The sequence below is a fragment of the Spermophilus citellus genome, assembly GCF_964194105.1.
Source record: "Spermophilus citellus genome assembly, chromosome: 5".
Taxonomy (NCBI): Eukaryota; Metazoa; Chordata; class Mammalia; order Rodentia; family Sciuridae; genus Spermophilus; species Spermophilus citellus.
In genome coordinates, this window is record NC_138186.1 from 99,034,718 (window position 1) to 99,053,085 (window position 18,368).

The following is an 18,368-nucleotide window of genomic DNA, read 5'->3' on the forward strand; positions in this document are numbered from 1 at the left end:
GAGTTGATGATGATGCATAAATTATACTTCATTTGGGGGCTGGGGATGTGGCTCAAGCGGTGGCGCGCTCGCCTGGCATGCGTGCGGCCCGGGTTCGATCCTCAGCACCACATACCAACAAAGATGTTGTGTCTGCCGAAAACTAAAAAATAAATATTAAAATTCTCTCTCATTAAAAAAAAAATACTTCATTTGGACATGGTAAAGAGGCATCATAAAAATCGGAAGCCCCATAGTGGGGAGCCCACCACTGTTAATTTCTAAAAGCCTTCCTTTTCTACTATGTGGACTCTTGTGACAAGTCCTCATTCACTGGTTTCTCCCTATGTGTCCTCCTCCAGAGAACAAGGCCTGTCATAAGCCACAGTTGAGCACACAGCTCTGTGGCACTGTTGGCACCATGCTCTGGGATTGAACCAGCTTATTGACACATGCTGGAAGAACAGGAGCAGCCCTATGAAAGGAGCATAGGTGACAGATTTCCTCTGTGTGTAAATGGCATTTTGGTAGAGACTACGGATGTTAACGGCAAATTTCCTTGATGGTTTCCCACAGGTGTATCTTTACTCCAATGGGAAACCCATTCCTAAGACTGAGGTATCCTGCTCAGCAGATCCTTACCTCTTCCATCTTTGGAAATTGCCCAAAAGGTAGCAGGAAAAGAGGGGTGAGTGGTGTCATGGTCTGTTTTTATTCCCCCCTCACAAACTACAAAGTCACCACCAAGAATGAATTAGTGATTGTGCACAGCATTCTTGAGTGAAGGTGAGCCATGGGATTTGGGTTTAAAAAAAAAATTGTGGTAAAACGTAAGTAACAAAAAATTTTCATTTTAATCATTTAAAAATATACAGTTTTGTGACATTAAGTACATTCACATTTTAGTGCAACCATCCATCTCCAGAACATTTTCATCTTCCCAAATTCAAACCTTATATCCATTAAGCAACAATTCCCCATTCCTCTGTCTCCAACACCCACAATTCAACTTTCTGCTTCTGAATTTGGCAACTCTAGATGCCTCATATAAATGGGACCATGTAATGGTCCTTTTTGCATCTGCCTTATTTAGTATTTTCAAGGTTCATGTGTATGGTAACGTTATCAGATTTTCACATATTTTTAAGGCTGAATAATTTTTATTTATCCATTTATCTGTTGATGGACATCTGAGCTGCTCCCAGGTTTTGGCTATAGTGTATAATGCTGCTATGAACTTGAGTGTGTAAGTTATACATTCAAATTCCTATGTTCACTTTTGAGTGTGTACCCAGAAGTGAAATTACTGGATCATATGGTAATTCTGTTCAATATTTTGAGGGTTTGCCATACTGTCTGGTATTCAGCTTTTTAAAATTAATATACTTTAAGAGCAGTTTTAGGTTCACAGTATTGAGTTTTACAGAGACACTCCAGGTTCTTGGAGGCCAAGTGCCCTGCCCAAGTGTGGAGGGGGTGATCCAGGCTGGAAACCAAAACCCAGATTCCCTTGAGGAATCACAGCGGCCTTCTTCCCTCCATAAGCACAGGTTACCCTACAGGAAAGCATGATGTGTAAACAGGGAGTTTCACAGAATGGCAAAGCAGGAGGAACACAAGGGACATTTGATCCAAGTCCTTCTTTCACTTCATGGTGAAGATGCTTCATAAACTGACAACTTTCCTTCCAAATGCTATATGGAATAACTAGCGCTTGATAGAGATGGTAAAGTTTTTTTTTAAATTTTTATTTATTTATTTTTTTACATGAGCTCTATTATTATTATTTGCATTACAATTCTTATTACACCTTTGTACAACAATTTATCATATCTTTGTATATAAAATATGTTGACACCAAATTCGAATCTTCATACATGTATTTTGTATAATGATGAGGGTCTCCTTCCATCATCCATGCTATTCCCCTTCTCCCTCCCTTTCCCTCCCACCCCTCTTGAGATGGTAAAGTTTGTAAGGATACAGTAAATAACTCTATCACTCTCAACTCTGTCATCCCTTATACCAGCCCATTTATCCTTTGGACCACCCCAGAAGACAGCTCTGGGTTAATTCCACTCTAGAGTATTCCACCACCTATCACTTTTTGTCTTCTCTTCCTGACCTATTTCTGGGATTTGGGGCTCCATTAATGTTTAGAAGATAGATATGCTCTTTCATTACATTGATGCTTGGCAATTGCTTTACAAACAGTGATTATTCTCCATTCTAGAGCATTATAATAAAAGAACTATAAATCCTGAGTACTGCTTTGAATGATAACATTTACCATATCCAAGAAAAATGTTATAAATCACAGTGCTTTATCCACAGATTTAAAATGCCCAGCAATTTCTTGAATGTTTTCCTGGACAGCATCAGTCATACTATTTTTACATTCATATTGACTCAATGAAGGAAAAGAAAAAATGTTTAAAATTTCTAAAATGGGAGCTGGAGATGTAGCTCAGTGGTACAGTGCTTGCAAAGCATGTGTGAGGTCCTGAATTTAATCCCCAGCACCACACACATACACACACACAAAAAAAAAAGAAAGAAAAAGAAAAAGAAAAGAAAGAAAGAAAGAAAGGAAGGAAGAAAAACAATTCCTAAAATGAAAGCTCAGAAATATGTAAAATGCATATCCATTCACATGTGTATAGTTGTGTGTATATATCCAGTGTGCATTTATTTAGACAAACTCTCCTACTTCTTTCTTTTATCATGGAATAAATAATTCTTATCCTTGGAAGACAGGTGATTGGCCTGTTTGATAGCTAACATACAAGCCAATCCTCAAAACATGTCAGTCCTGGGAACTTAGACCCCACAGAAACCTGAACTTGCTGACTTGGGGTATTTATTGGAGATGTTGTCTCCCTCGAATGTGTTCTGGAAATCAAGTCAGACTTCAGTGTACGAAGGAGGAATAATACAATGATGATTTAGTTTGAAAGGTGACAATACATTCCCAATCCAGGGGAAAAAAGATTTCTCTTTTTGAGTGTACCTAAAAACATGATGAGCACACCTGCTGAAGGACTGCAGTCATTGTTTTAGACTAATAACAGCACAATTAGTCTCATCATTTGAAAACCAAGGGCAAAGAATGACTGAGACCAGTAGGAGGAAGGCTGGCAGGGAGTAATGGCAACTATGTGGTTGGATTTTCAAGTGTGAAGGTCCTGAGTAGACCCTAAAATGTTTTGTTGAGATGTGTCAATGCATTAAGTAAAGTTTTCATATTTAATAATTTAATAGTTTTTAATACTAAAGTCACAGTTTTATATCTATCATTCATCTTTCCAGTCACATTTGAGTTAAGGTAGTGATTCTCAAAGTGGAGTCCGTGACCTGGCTACACTAGCATCACTTGGAAAACTGTTGGAAAGCAAATTTCTGGCATTGACCTTGAATTCAGTAGAATTCAGATTTACTGAATCAGAAATTCTGGGCGTGAGGCCCAGCAATCTGTAATTTAACAAGCCCTCTAGGTAATTCTAATGCAAGCTTAAAGTTTAAAAACTACTGAGTTAAGGAACCACTAACATGGAGATTCCAACCCCTGCTCTTTTCCTCAATTATAACTCTCATGATACTTTGTTAAAACAAAGGTAATGCATATTTGCTTAAGCTATTTGTTACTATTACCTAAGAAAACTTTTATATTGTTTGGTTAAGGAAAAGAAACCTTAGTCAAAACTTACATATAATTTTTCCAGGTCCTGTCCTGGCTTCGAGTCTTAGGATGCAGGGAACTGGGCGAAGGGAGAGATGAGAAGGCTACAGCAATCCATTCAGACATGGACCCCAAAGTTTTGCAGGGCAACCTTGTGATAGGTCAGTGAGTGTCCACCTAGTGGAGAAGAGTTGTCCATTAATAAACTTTGAAAGTGAACAATTCATGCCTTGCTCCTGCTATCTCACACCTGCTCTTTACAACCTCTCTAACTAACTTCCTGTCTCTCTGGTGGTGTCTCTTGACCAAGTCACATAATAGAATATGACAAATGAGCCCCCAAAATGCCAGGGCTCCACCAAGGTAGAAGCCCTATGACATTTATTTATTTATTTATTTAAAAATAAATGACAGTGAAATGCTTTATAATTCTTATTACACATATACAGCACAATTTTAATATCTCTGATTTTATATAAAGTATGTTGACACCAAGTTGTGTCTACATACATGTACTTTGGATAATGATGTCTATCACATTCCAACATCTTTGCAAACCCCCTGCTCCCTCCCTTTCCCTTCCACCCCTCTGTCCTATCTAGAATTCATCTATTCCCCCCATGCTCCCTCTTTCTATTCCACTATGAGTCAGCTTCTTTATATCTTTATATCACATTCGCCATTTGGCTTTTTGGGATTGGCTAACTTCACTTAGCATTATCTTCTCCAATGCCATCCATTTACCTACAAATGCCATGATTTTATTCTCTCTTATTGCTGAGTAAAATTCCGTGTATATATGCCAAATTTTTTTTTCTCCATTCATCCACTGAAGGGCATCTAGGTTGGCTCCACAGTTTAGCTATTGTGAACTGTTCTGCTATAAACATTGATATGGCTGTGTCCCTGTTGTATGCTGTTTTTAAGTCCTTTGGGTATAGACCGAGGAGAGGGGTAGCTGGGTCAAATGGTGGTTCCATTCCCAGATTTCCAAGGAATCTCCATACTGCTTTCCATATTCATCAAATGATTGACTTGTAAAGTCTGACATTTTGTTTCTTTGATACCTTAAATGTGTTTATTTTAAAATTAGCAATATTTATTTTTCTGATGATGAATTAATATGTGCTTATTGTAGAATTTGTGGAAAATATGGAAGGTATAAAATAAAAAATTAAAGAGTAATGGCAACGTTGGCACCAGTGAAATCACTAGTGATATTTGTTGTGTGGGTCCTTAACCTGTAACTCCCGGGGGTGGACACAGTTCAGAATTTAGATTTTTCTTTTAGATTTTAGAGAGTATTGTGATGCAACTACCACTCATTACATATTACCCTAAGGGATTCTGGAGTGGCACCCTTAATAAACACACTGAATAATTCTGTACAAAAATAGAGGCTTACTTTTAGTAGTGGGATAAAATAGTGCCTTACATTAGTTCAGCTCAAGTTTTTTTTTTTTTTACCAAAACAATTACAAATAACATAATGTGACCAAACAACCCCCCAAAGTTTTTGGATTTAGAATTTTAGTTCTTAGAAGATAGATATGCTCCCTCATTGCATAGTTGCTTGGCAATTGTTTTATAGAGCGGACAAGGGATTGTGGATCAGTATTCTTTTCAGATACACAAACATATTCAAGAGTTTTGTTTCAACTTTTTAAATTTAATTATGAAATAAAATGTAAGTTATATGAATGCAAATGTTTCCCTAAGTTATTAAAAATCACTTACAAACACGCTTTCTAATATTTATGTGATTTTATACTCTACAGAAATGCATTTTATTTGACTATTTCTTTCAGTTTTAGAATTACAGGTTTTGTGTTATTAGATATTTCACTTTGAGGGATACATCTGACTATCAGATTTGTCTAAACTTCTGGACATTTTCTTAGGTGGCTTCCTAGAGAAAAAATTACCAAGTCAAGTGGTTTGAACTTTAAGGGTCCTAACGACCTTCTAGAGAGGCCACATGAATTTACACTCTTCCCAGAAACATGAGTGCCTGATGAATTTGCTAATTACCTACTTTATTATGGACACAGAAAGATCCACTTGCATCCCACACATCTTTACAAAAGTTCTAATCAGTGGTGATCAAACTTAGGATATTTTATTTTATTTTTTTCTCAGAAGATAAGGAGCATCTTGCTGTTTTGTCATATGTCATTTGAAATGGGGTTAATGTAAGTTCATCATTGAATGGACCTCATTAGGCCCCACTGAGTCAGAGGTGCACAATGGGAAAGTCATGACTTGCCCATGCAACTTAACATGGAAGGGGTGTGGGAGTATAGACACAATTCACATATTACCAATGAGAAGGAAACCACTGATTGCCTGTGGGCTGAAGATTCAGCTTCTGCAATAATGAGGGCTTTGGCTTCCTTTCTTTTCTTCTTTTTAGACATTATGCTGTTCCTTAGCATGCCCTCAGAAACAGAAGGAGATGTGAAGACGAAATCAATTATACACGCTAATAATGATGGCTCACCTTCACATGTGTTTCAATATGCCATCTCTGGTGCCATTTGTCTTGCACAGGTTAACTCATTTAATGTTGGGTGCACTGGTATAAGAATAAGCGGCTGGCGAGTTTTGAAAGTATGTGCCCACTCATCAGGCCTTCTTATGCCCTAATATGTTTGAAGGAATGTGAGCTTTGTTATTTCAATGATCTATTGGAGCCTAGTGTTTTATTACCATGACGCCACGTCTGACTGTAAATCATGAATGATACTTTCCCACTCTTTTGCTAACACCATCTCTAGCTCCCACACAAAGCAGAAAAATGATGCAAAGTCCAAGAAAATTGGAGATAAAAGTAAACTCACTGAAGGTCCTGTATTGGCATGAAATGCATAATAGAAAGATGAGGGACTCTTACACAATACAAAACAGGTGTCCATGGAGAGACATGGGGGCATATCCATAATACACATTTTAACATGCATATACACGAATGTATTCTTCCAAACAGTGAACACAAATTAGGATTGCAACAGCAGGGCTTTTAGCCTCAAGTCCCTTTCCATTTTATGGATTTTTCTAATAAGCTTTATTTCTTTCCCCCTTTATATATATGTGAACTTATAGAATATTTGCTGTAGAGAATGCCACAATTTTCATATGCAAATAAGAGAAAATTAAAGCAATTTTTTTGTTATATCGAATGAAATAACCTTACTCTTTCCCTTATCTATAAACTCAATTTCTGCACCACATACTATAAAATGGCTAAGGTGTAGGGGGAAGGGGTTCAAAATATTTCAACTTTACTCTGGAAGTGAATTAAATTTATCTTTCCCAATAGTCTCACTTAAAAGTAGGAATTGTTTCTGTTAAAATGATCCAAAGACCAAAGCTGTATTGAGAAGTGGACCATTTCCTTCACTGTGGCTTCTCCATTTATAATTTAAGAAGTATTCTCCTGAAAATTGGGTATCAAAGCAGGTAAAATGACTTATAAATGATTTTTCTTTGCCACAATCAGATGTATGGTTATTTTTCTAAGCACATGAGGACTCTAAGATGTGAAAAATAAGGTGGTAATAGAGGAAATGACTCCTCAAAGAGCATACTTTATTTTTTTAATTGCTTGGGTGGGGGGAAATAAAAAAAATCACCACTAATAACACAAATGCTTTCCTGAAGCTCTTTAGATCCTCCAACTGTACAATCAGTATTTGTAAAGCTAATTACAAATTTGGATACTCTCATTTTAAAAATATACTTCAAAGCGGCCCACTTCTGTTTCAATGCTGAACCAAAGTCTGTGCAATTGGCACATTATCAAAGAAAAATAAATAAATAAATAAAGTGCATCACTGGAATAAAGTTACTACCTTCAGTGTCACTAAATCTTGAATGCCACAGGCTAAACACTAGTGATGCCACATGGTTATGTTATCTTACGTAAAAAGAGTATGCAGCTTTCCAAACCACGAGAGATGTACAGCTTTCTGCTCACAGTAGCTTTTTTCTGTTATGTTGGGCAGGTGACTCACAGCCTCGGAGCCTAACACCTCCCACAGGTTCTTGTGAGGATTAAATGAGAATGTGTACAAGAGTGTTGACACACACGGAATTCTGGGCATCATTTTTCTTTTTACTAACAATTTTGTGAGGTATAAAGAAATCAAGCTATTAATCCCCATTTCACAGTTAAGGAAATGGACAGGAAGATGTTGCAAAACCAAACAAATAAAAAAAGTTTCACATTAGGAGTTTTATGTCTGCATCAGCCACAAACTAGATGAGTGACTCTCAGGGACTGGATTTATTTCGTAAAATAAGGAGGCTGGATGAGAATGGTTATAAGGTCTTCTTGAGGCCAATGGTTCTATGATGCGAATCTAGACCATAGCAGTGATAGGGGAGGGGAGTCTCTGGAAAGACCCGGAGGAAGTGGTGTCTCCTAAAGGTGCCTCCTAAAGACGTGAGGCTAAAGGAAGTGCCCACCAGTTCAAGGCCTGTCATGCTGGGAAAGCAGCCTTGAGTAGTCTCCTACCCCTGGGGCATGGGACAGACATTAACTTACTCATTTGGTGGACTGAAGAGAGGTTTAGAGAATCCTAGAAAAATGGCTAATACTGCTGGGGCATAAGAAGAACGTAGTGGAGGAGCTTAAAACAGCAGGTCTTTATTAACTCATACACATATTTTACTATTTTAACAACTAGTGTAGCTAAACAAATTTGTATCAACTGAACGTCAGTCTTGTCAACAATATCAATGTTATCTGGCTATCGGTCTCAAAGAGACAGCCACCTCGGTGGGCTACCTATCTTTCGTAGGTTGAGTTCCCACAGTGTGGGGCAAGAGGTATAAAAGGGCTCTTTGTATTGAGTGCACTTTACAGTCACATGGGAACTTCACTTTTAAAAACTGAGGCCACCAACTTAGGCCACTATTAATACTCTAATGGTGCTGTCTAATACCACTTTCTGTGCTCATGGAAACACCCAACCTTCGTACTTTTCCATTATGGTAGCCACCACCCTCATGTGGCTGTTGAGCACTTGAAATTTATCTTGTGTGAATAAGGAACTGAATTTTAACTTTAATCCATTTTAAGTAATTTAAACTTAAGAAGCCACATGTGGTTAGTGGACAATGCAGCTAAATAGGTTGCCTCCTATCTTAGCTTTCTTGGAGGTATGTCAGAACCCAGAAGCCCACAGGACAACACCTGACATATTCATTCCACTAGGACTTACTGGCCTCTCCCAGGCTCTGTGCACTGTCTAGATGTCTCAAAACAATGGTGAGTACGAGAGCCATGGACACTTCCTGCCCTAATGGCATTTTAAGCTAGATTGATTTCCAAAGACCTCACAAACTCTTGAAGTGGCTCACTAGACTGCTCTTAGGAAAAGGTGGGTGAGAACATATGGTAATGCTACACTAAGCATGAAAGCACTGCTTTTTCATTTCTTCATATTTACTGTTAGAGAAGCCAGGGGAAAGTTTTAAAAGAGATAATCTGAATGGTTACTATTCATTCACTTTCAAGTAAAGTGCCTATCCCGGATATGGGAAATTATCTGTATGTAATTCCCTCTTGCATAATCTTGAATTTACTTAACAGAAAAAAATCAGTGGGAACTGCATTCTTAAGCTAAGGAAAAGCAAATGGCATTTAATTACAACAGCAGTCCTAAAAAAGTACAAGAGGGTCTCCAGCTACAAACAGTGGGCAATGGAACATTTATACCAATTAGTTGTGAAATGATCAGGTTTTCTAGAAAGTACTTCTTGTACAAATAAGGCTGATTGCTCTCTTTATCCCTACCACTCAACTCTTAGCCAAGATTTTCTTAGTGGCTTTAATAGGATCTGATGAGCACAGTCCTATTTGCTTTTCCCCAGGAAACTACAGGTGGAGGTATTTCTATCTACACCATGAATCTAATACTCGTAACATAATTTCTAAGAAATACAAAAGTGGTTTAATGCCTTTCTGATTTCCAATATTGCTCCCCATGTCTCGTCTACCCTAATCACTTCTTCCTACCTTACTGGATTTCAGAGTGATGTGAAGAACACACACACACACAAAAACAAAATATGCAGAATACTGATTTATGTTTTTGTTTGAACCTTAATTCACATTTGTCTAACTTCAAGGACAGTGACATTATGCTTTTAGATACGAAGTTGTTAAACTAATTCTCTCCAATGCATTAATATCATCACTTGAGGTAAAAGATTCACTAAGGAATAAAACCTGATATTGCTCAATGTCCCAAATGCAATGGTACGTGGATGACTACAGTAAGCCAATCTGATTTTCTAGCTTCAAATGCCACATCTGCCTACAGTCAGACTATGATTTTGGGGGTTCACAAATGACTCCTCCATATTTACACACACATACACACACAAACACACAAACACACACACACACACACACACACACTCCTTCACTTTTCCCCTCTGGATTGAGTAGAAAGATAATTTATAGTGGTCAGAAAACAAAACGAGAGTTCAGAACTTAGTTCCAAAAGCATTTATAGACTATTATCTTCCAGAAAAGGTGAAATCTCAAATATTTTGCTGGTCACAAGTTGTATAAAAGTATTATCAAAATTTTAACAACAGGTTTGCTGACAGAAATGCTACCTCTGAACAGCCATGAAATCTTTATTCACGTTTAGAAAGACTAAATGGAGTAGTCACACACCATCTTATGGCCAGAACGGTTTTAAAAGGAAAGGGGTAAACTGATGTTAAATTTTTTTGGAAACTACAGAGATGGAATTTTTTAATATACCTTTCAAATGATTTAGACAGTCATTTGAATAAAGAAGATGACCTCTGAATCATAGATCTTGTGGGTTTTGTTTTGCTCTACTGGCATGGGAAGGCAATAAAAGGAAATGTACTTTTTTGTTGCAATAGAGAGAGAAGGGGGAAAGATGCGGACATTTCAGACAGGATGGAGACAATTATTTAAGATAAAAAAGAAAAAAAAAAACCTCTGAAAGTTTCCACTTACACATTTCAGGTGCTGGGACCTAGTTATTCTAACTGGAGAACCATAGTTAGAGAATTTACTTCGACATTCAAGGTATTTATGTTCTCAAATACAGTAGAATTCAGAGTTTCACAACTACCATAAAAGGAGGGCACAGTCAGAGCTACTTGCTATTAATAATTCAGAAAAGAGAAATAGATAAAAAGAAACAAGTTTTGAAAATACCTCCCTTGAAGAGAAAAGGGAAATTGCATGGAAATGAAGGGAGACCCTCATTGCTATACAAAATTACATATAAGAGGTTGTGAGGGGAATGGGAAAATAAACAAGGAGAGAAATGAATTACAGTAGATGGGGTAGAGAGAGAAGATGTGAGGGGAGGGGAGTGGGGATAGTAGGGGATAGGAAAGGTAGCAGAATACAACAATTACTAATAGGGCATTATGTAAAATTGTGGATGTGTAACCGACGTGATTCTGCAATCTGCATTTGGGGTAAAATTGGGGGTTCATAACCCACTTCAATCTAATGTATGAAGTATGATATGTCAAGAGCTTTGTAATGTTGTGAACAACCAATAAAAAAAAAAAGAAAAAAAATACCTCCCTTGAAATATTTTTGGGGTTCTTGTAGATTCCGCACATAGTGAATGGAATACTAGCTTTTTAAATGATGCATAACCATCATCACCATAATTTTTCTTTGTTGAAAACTTCTAATTGTTAGGAACTGTGCTGGAAACTTTTACAGGTACTATTAGCCCATTTGGTGGAAGAGAAAGCCCTGGCTCAGAGAGGCATAGTGCTTTGCCTAAGGTCATAGTGCTGGAGAGGCAGTACCATGCCATCTGAATCCAAGCTTGTATGACTCTAAAGGGGACTCTCTTTCCTACACAACAGTGACATCCTCTACAATTTGAAGGGATTGCATTGCTCTCCTCAAAGGAAACACGACCCAATGTGCTATCAGTAAAATATCAAGGGAATGTCACAACGCTTCAGGTCCTACAATAATTTAATTAGGTACATAAAAATTAATTGATTGGGTAGTTAGTACTAACAGGATTATATTTCATGAAGTGTATTACAATGTATAATTTTTTCCTATTGTAGTTTCTTAAATAGCACTATCAGGCTCTCTTATTAAAAGTAGCCTGGACTGTTCTGTAAAGGTGAAATATAAGCTATGGCACTTGTGCTTGGTCTCTGGACACGGCAGTGAAAACACATCATATCATGTATCTCATTCTGGGTTCCAATCTCTGAAAAGTGCCACCATCCCTGGCAAAGCTTAACAGAAAATGCCTGAAGCACACTCTGAGGTGGCATTGGGGGGCAGGGGCAGCTTTAGGGCTCCTGTACCATATTTTCCATCCTTACTTTAGGAATTATCTGTGGTATCAGACAGCCAGTGACTAAATTCCGGGAAGGAGGTAGATGGGTTTTTTTTTTTTGTGTGTGTGTGTGTGTGTGTGTTGGGGTGTCTTGTCGACATTAGTGAAGGGGAATTTCTAACCCAGGGATGGCATCAGCAGGTTTATCACCAGGCTGGAGCCGTGGAGGGCTCTCTGCCTCCTCTCTGAGAACTTCACCTCTGCTCTGCTCTATTATCCAGAAAAACTTGCCAAGTCCAAGCCTTTTCTGGGGAGTTGCACATGACTGCCAACCTCATCTGCAGTGCTCTCTGATTTCCAGGTTGCATGGGTGTGCTGCCAAGTAGGTCTCCAGTGTCTCACACAGTCAGGGTGCTGCTGGGCCAACCCCGCTCGAAGCTGGTGGGGTCTACACACAGCTGATCACTGTCACATGGGTGAGGGCTACAACAAGTTGGACCAAGAACCTTAAAGACAAGTGAGACATGAGACATCTTACAGAGGTGAGATGCAGCTGTGCCAGCCAAAAACCTAGGAGTTGTCTTTAATCGCCTCCTTCCCCCCACCTGGAAAGTCTACTAGTCCCTCAGCAAACATCATCAACTCTACCTTCAGATGATATCTGAAATCTGTCTACTCTTCATCTCGACTCCATTAACCATTATGTCTCACCTGGTCTGCCACTACTGTCACAGTAACTGGCCTTTCTGTTTTTAATTTCCTCCTGGCAGGCAAGTGTCCCTAAGACCACTGCTGGGCGGTCTCACAGGACTCAGCATATGTTGTACTCATGGGTATGATTTCTTACAGGGAAAGGATGCAAAGTAAAATCAGCCGTGGGAAAAGGTGAATGGGAAGGAAACCAAGAGAAAATTCCCCAGAGTCTTCTCTCAGTGGAATCACACAAGACGTCCTTGACACTCTCAGCATCAAATTATAATAAGTGTGCAGTGCTGTTAGAAGGAAGATCGTTAGAATTTCTGTGTCCAAGGATTTTACAGATGGCTGGTCATTAAGGCACCTTTTGCCAGAAACATACAAGAATTCCAGGATCCCAAAAGGAAAGCAGGTGTTCAACATAAACCACACTGTTGGTACAAATGCTTTAAAACAGCACCATTATGAGTTAGAGAATGGTAAGGACACTTCTGAAGTCCAGGCTCCAGATGCCAGACAAGTGCCCTGTTGGCAAGCAAGCCTTTGGAAGGGCAGCAATCTCAGGGTTGCTATGCTGACTTTTTTCCTGCATACCCTACTATAATTTATGCTCCACATAGAAACCAAAGTGATCCTAAAATTTAAACAGTTATGTCACTATTCTTTATAAAATCTCAATTTTTTTCCATTGATCTTCAAATAAAATATGCCCCCTAATTGTTCTTCACCTTCTTTTACCACCCTCTCTCACTTCTTAGACATCAGTGCCCTGTTTCTTGACCATGCAAAGCCCTTGCCTGGCCTTGCCACTTGCTATTTCTTTGCCTAGAACCCTCTTTTCTTCTCTCTTGGCCTGGCTGGTTACTTCTCTCCCACTATGTCTCCTCAGAGACATCATCTCTGTTAATGATCTCTGTTCTCTCCCCAAGAGCCATGCATCTCTTTGTGGGGTTCCATCGAGGGTGATCAAAATCCATGTGTTTATTTAGTATTCAGACATCCATCTCTCTCCCCCAGACCTATGAAAGACCTATGGTGGCAGGGATCTTGCCTCTCTTGCTCACCACTAAATGAATGAAGACCAAGTATCTGCAGGGTGAAGTGATAAATGCATATAGAGGGGACAAGAGAAGGAAGACACACTGCCCTGAGGATCTGCCTGCTTTCACTGGCCATCAAATCTTTGGCTACATCTTATCTATTCCCAAATTTAGCCCTGTCTGGAGACTGAGCACATATTTGCCCTTTGCCTTCCTCCCCAGCTGCCATCTCCTGCCACGGCCTCTCCTTCCCCGGAGGAGCCTCTGTTTCCTGCTGCTCCTTCCTCACAAGATAAACTCAGCTTCTCCCTCTGGATTTAGCCTCTTTGTTCACACCACCATGTGCCTTGTAACACACCCATAGTGCTTAATCTTGCTGTGGTCACATAACTTTCAGAGAATCAGGGGCTGTAGCCCAGGGTCCTATGTACCATAACCACATGGCACTGGCAGGGCCAACTCCAGTCTTGCTGCAGACCCTGAAATCATCACCAGGCTCCTCCTGCACTCTCTGTCCTAAGCGCTGAACTCCGCTGTCCCTTCTGCCCTCTCTCCCACATCCAAGTCCATGGATGACTCCCGGCAGGCTGAGGAGGGGAAGAATAGGAAGCAGATTACAGGAAGGGTCAGAAGCAGCAGAAGCTGCTGTGTCCACAGGGAGAGTTTGTGGATTATGCTTGTCCATGTGGCTTTTTCCACTGCTATCCAGATTTTTTTTTTTAATAATGAATTTAAACCATGGATCAGGAGAGCTGAAAGGGACCTTGAAGATCACCAGGTCGAACCTCCTTTTATTGATGAAGAGACAGAAGTCTGAGCAAAGATCAGAAGGAAGGAGGAAGAATTTTCAGTATTTTAATATTTAAAAATAAATTTTACTATTTAAAACCCCTTCTAAATAGTAAAATCAAAATAATATTGCAGGTAGCCAAAATGCAACAAAACAAAAAAGGAATCTGAAGGAAAAGGCAGGTAGAAAATAAACTTTGGCAGTTGCCTTTTATCTAATAAAATCTTTCATACAAATTGGGTTCTCTGTGACATAGTCTTCATTGGTTTCTTTGTCTTGAAACTGGAAATGTGAGAATGTTGGTCACCAGGGTAAAGGTAGCCTTTGTTGCTTCTCTAAGTTCTGGACTAGTTGAAACCACTTATAAAAATGATATGTAAGCCAGGAAATCACAACCTTCCATGTCTCCTCCATAAAAGGACAAGTAAAACAATATTTCTTAGAAAGACAAATATTGTTTTCATTTATTTGTTTGTAGCAGTGCCCTATGTCTAGAGGGAGCTATCTCCATCATTCCGGTCTGTTTCTAAGCAGGGTTTGAAGGTGTTGGCACAGAGCACAGAGAGCGTCCCTTAGTTATTCAGCATTCAGTTTGACTCCACAATATATTTAGCAAGACGACAATTTTTTTCCTTCCCTTCTTGGTTTAATGACCTCCAATGTACCAACATCCTGTCTTACCTAATCCCCTAACAAGTTCTATCAAATGCCAGGACCGAATCAGACTGCCCTGCAGGCAGTGAGATCATTCACTAAGAATTCATTTTTATTCCAAAAATGAGGAGTGCCAGACCATTTAACACAATCTATCACAGAGCCAGAAAATTAGCCTAGCACTCTAAATAATTTTTTAATCTTTTTACTTTCATAGATGCTTTAAAACTGTGATAATACTCTCCCCAGAAGAAAGGTATGCACACATACAAAACATTTATTTCCATACCCTATTTGAGGGTTAGAGAATCCTTCAAAGCCTATTTAGGGATTCCCTAAGAATCCCCACGTTAAAATTTCCTGTAAAAGAACTTCAACAGGGGCTGGGGCTGTAGCTCAGTGGTAGAGTGCTTGCTTAGAATGCGTGAGGCACTGGGTTCAATCCTCAGCACCATATTAAAAAAATAATGAAACAAATAAAATAAAGGCATTCTGCCCATCTACAACTATAAAAATAAAATAAAATAAAAAAGAACTTCAACAAGAGTTGACTCTGCTCCCAGGCCCCTGCACTGGCCCTGGTCCCTGAAACATCATCGCAGGGTGACCTCCTTTGGTGCCACTGATCTCTACATGAGAAATGCCTTCTCTGGTTTCAGCTTCAGGAACACCACAACCTGGCTTCTGGTCAACCCCCCTGGCAACACAGCTATGCCAAGTCAGCTGGTCACCCCAATCTATGGCATGCTGGCCCTGCCCTGACGTTCTTTCTTTCTGCTCTTCCCTTTGCTGTCTTGGATCCTGTGGTCCCTGCCACCTTTGTGTCACTTTCCTTGTTAATCTTTTCTGGCATTCTTTTCCATTAAAAAAAAATTAAACCTTATTTTTTTTAAATCATAAAGTAACAACTTTCCCTTGTATTTAATCCTTTGCATTTTCCCCAAAACATCCTTCAGCCTTTCATATCTTTGCCCTTTGAGAATAATCCACTGGCCCACACTTAAGCAAAAGGTCTGGTCATTCTCTGTTCAGTCTGGGCCTGGGTCTCCCCTTTAGGAGCAATGTGGTGAAGTGATGGGGAACCGGCCTGATGTCAGACAGACTTGGGTCTGACCCCAGCATACCAGCTGACTGGCCACGATGAATTCTCAGTTTCCTGATGTGCAAAAACAAGGGTGGTAATACCTATCCATAGGACACATGCCCAGTTAGCAGTGGTGTCCATCTCTTGCCCCTCTAACTCTTCATACGTGGGACTTTAGCATACACTGCCTTTAGAAGCAACTCCTGCTGCTAATGTAGCCAAGACCATTTATATTTGGAATGTTAAGTATTTTTAACAGGATTCCTAAGATATAATTCATATACCATAAAATTCACACTTCTTTAAAGTGTACAATTCAGTGTTTTGGGGGTATATTCAAACTTGGGCAACCGTCACTACTACGTAACATCAGAATATTTCCATCACCCCAAAAGAAAGCCCATCTCCATGGCAGCTACTCTTTGTTTCTTCCTTCTCCCAACCTTTGGAAACCACTAATCTATTTTCTGCCTCGATGGACTTGCCTATTCTGCACATTTCATAAAAATGCAATTTTTACGTATAGCCTTTTGGGTATGGCTTGCTTTTATTTTTTATGATGTTTTTGAGGTTCACCCACAATGTAGTCTATTTTGATATTTTATTTCTTCTTATGGCCAACTAATAACTCATTGTATGCATATAGCACATTGTTCATCCATTTGTCATTTGATGGACATTCGGATTGTTCCTACTTTTTTGGCTATTATGAATGTTATGGTTTGAATATGAGGTGTCCTCCAAAAGCTCCTGTGTTAAGGCAGAAATATTCAGGGGTGAAATGACTAGATTATGACAATCATAACCTGATCAGCTCATCCTAGTTCCAAGGCACTAACTGGGTAGTCACTATAGACGGTGGGGTGTGGCTGGAGGAAGTGGGTCACTGGGGGCCTGCGCTGGATGGGTTCATCTTCCCTGTAGCCCCTTTCTCTCTGCTCCCTGGCTGCCATAAGCACAGCAATTTTCCTCCACCATGCCCTTCCACCATGATGTTTTGTCTTACATCGGGACCAGAGGGATGAAAGCAGTCAGCCATGGACTAAACTGCTAAAACTATAAGCCAAGATAAACTTTTCCTCCTCAAAGTTGCTCTTGACAGGTATTTTGGTCATCGTGATGTAAAGCTGATGAACACAATGAATAATACTGCTATGAGGATTTATGTATAGTTGAACATATTTGAACATATGTTCTTAATTCTCTTGGATATGTCTGGGAGATTGCTGGGTGGATGGTTAATTTTTTTGGTGAGTTTGGCTAGGCCATGATAGCCAGGCCAAATGTATCTGGATGTTGCTGTGAAGATATTTTAAAAATGAGGTCAACATTTACATGAGTAGTCTTTAAGCAAAGCAGAATCTAGGTGGGCCTCATTCAGTTAGTTGAAGGCCTCAAAGCAAAAAGACTGACATTTGTAGGGAAAGAGAATTCTGACAGCACTACCTTTGAACTCAAATTACTACATCAATTCTTTCTTGAACCAACAGGCTGCTGGCCGATCTTGCAGATTTTGGGTTTGCTAGCCTCCACCACCAGGGGAACCAATTCCTTAAAATAATTCTATTCTATGGGGCATGGGGGCACACACTTATAATCCTAGCATCTCAGGAGGCTGAGGCAGGAGGATCACAAGTTTGAGGCCAGCCTCAGCAAGTTATCGAGGCCCTGAGAAACCTAGTGAGACCCTGTCTCAAACAAAAACAAAAACAAAAAATTTAAAAAGGGCTAGGGATGTGGTTCAGTGGTTAAACACCTTTCAGTTAATCCCCAGTACTAAAAACAAACAAACAAACAAACAAAAACTATTCCCTCTCCCCCTCCTCTCTCTTTCTCTCTCTCTCTCTCTCTCTCTCTCTCTCTCTCTCTCTCTCTCTCTCTCTCACACACACACACACACACACACAGACACACATACACACCTACTTATTGGTTCTATTTCTCTGGAGAATCCTGATTAATATACAGGGATATATGGTAACTCTATAATTAACATTCTGAACAACTTCCAAATTGTTTTCCAAAATGACTGTGTCACCTTACAATCCCATCAACAATGTATAAGGGTCCCAGTGTCCCCACATCCTCCCCAGCAATTATTAATATTTATTTTAGACTTGAGGCATCT

The 18,368-nt window shown here is 39.4% G+C and overlaps 1 protein-coding gene across 11 annotated transcripts in view; it reads right to left on the reverse strand.

The window, feature by feature from the left end:
- Window positions 1-18,368, reverse strand: part of BACH2 (BTB domain and CNC homolog 2) — a 361,249-nt gene that overhangs the window by 165,708 nt on the left and 177,173 nt on the right. For 3 of the 11 annotated variants that reach the window (XM_081296115.1, XM_081296107.1, XM_081296116.1), the window contains exon 3: window positions 3,687-3,835. The exons of the other annotated variants lie outside the window; for them this stretch is intronic. The gene's annotated coding sequence lies outside the window, so the exon portion shown is untranslated. The remainder of the gene's footprint in view (window positions 1-3,686; window positions 3,836-18,368) is intronic. 11 annotated transcript variants of the gene reach the window in all.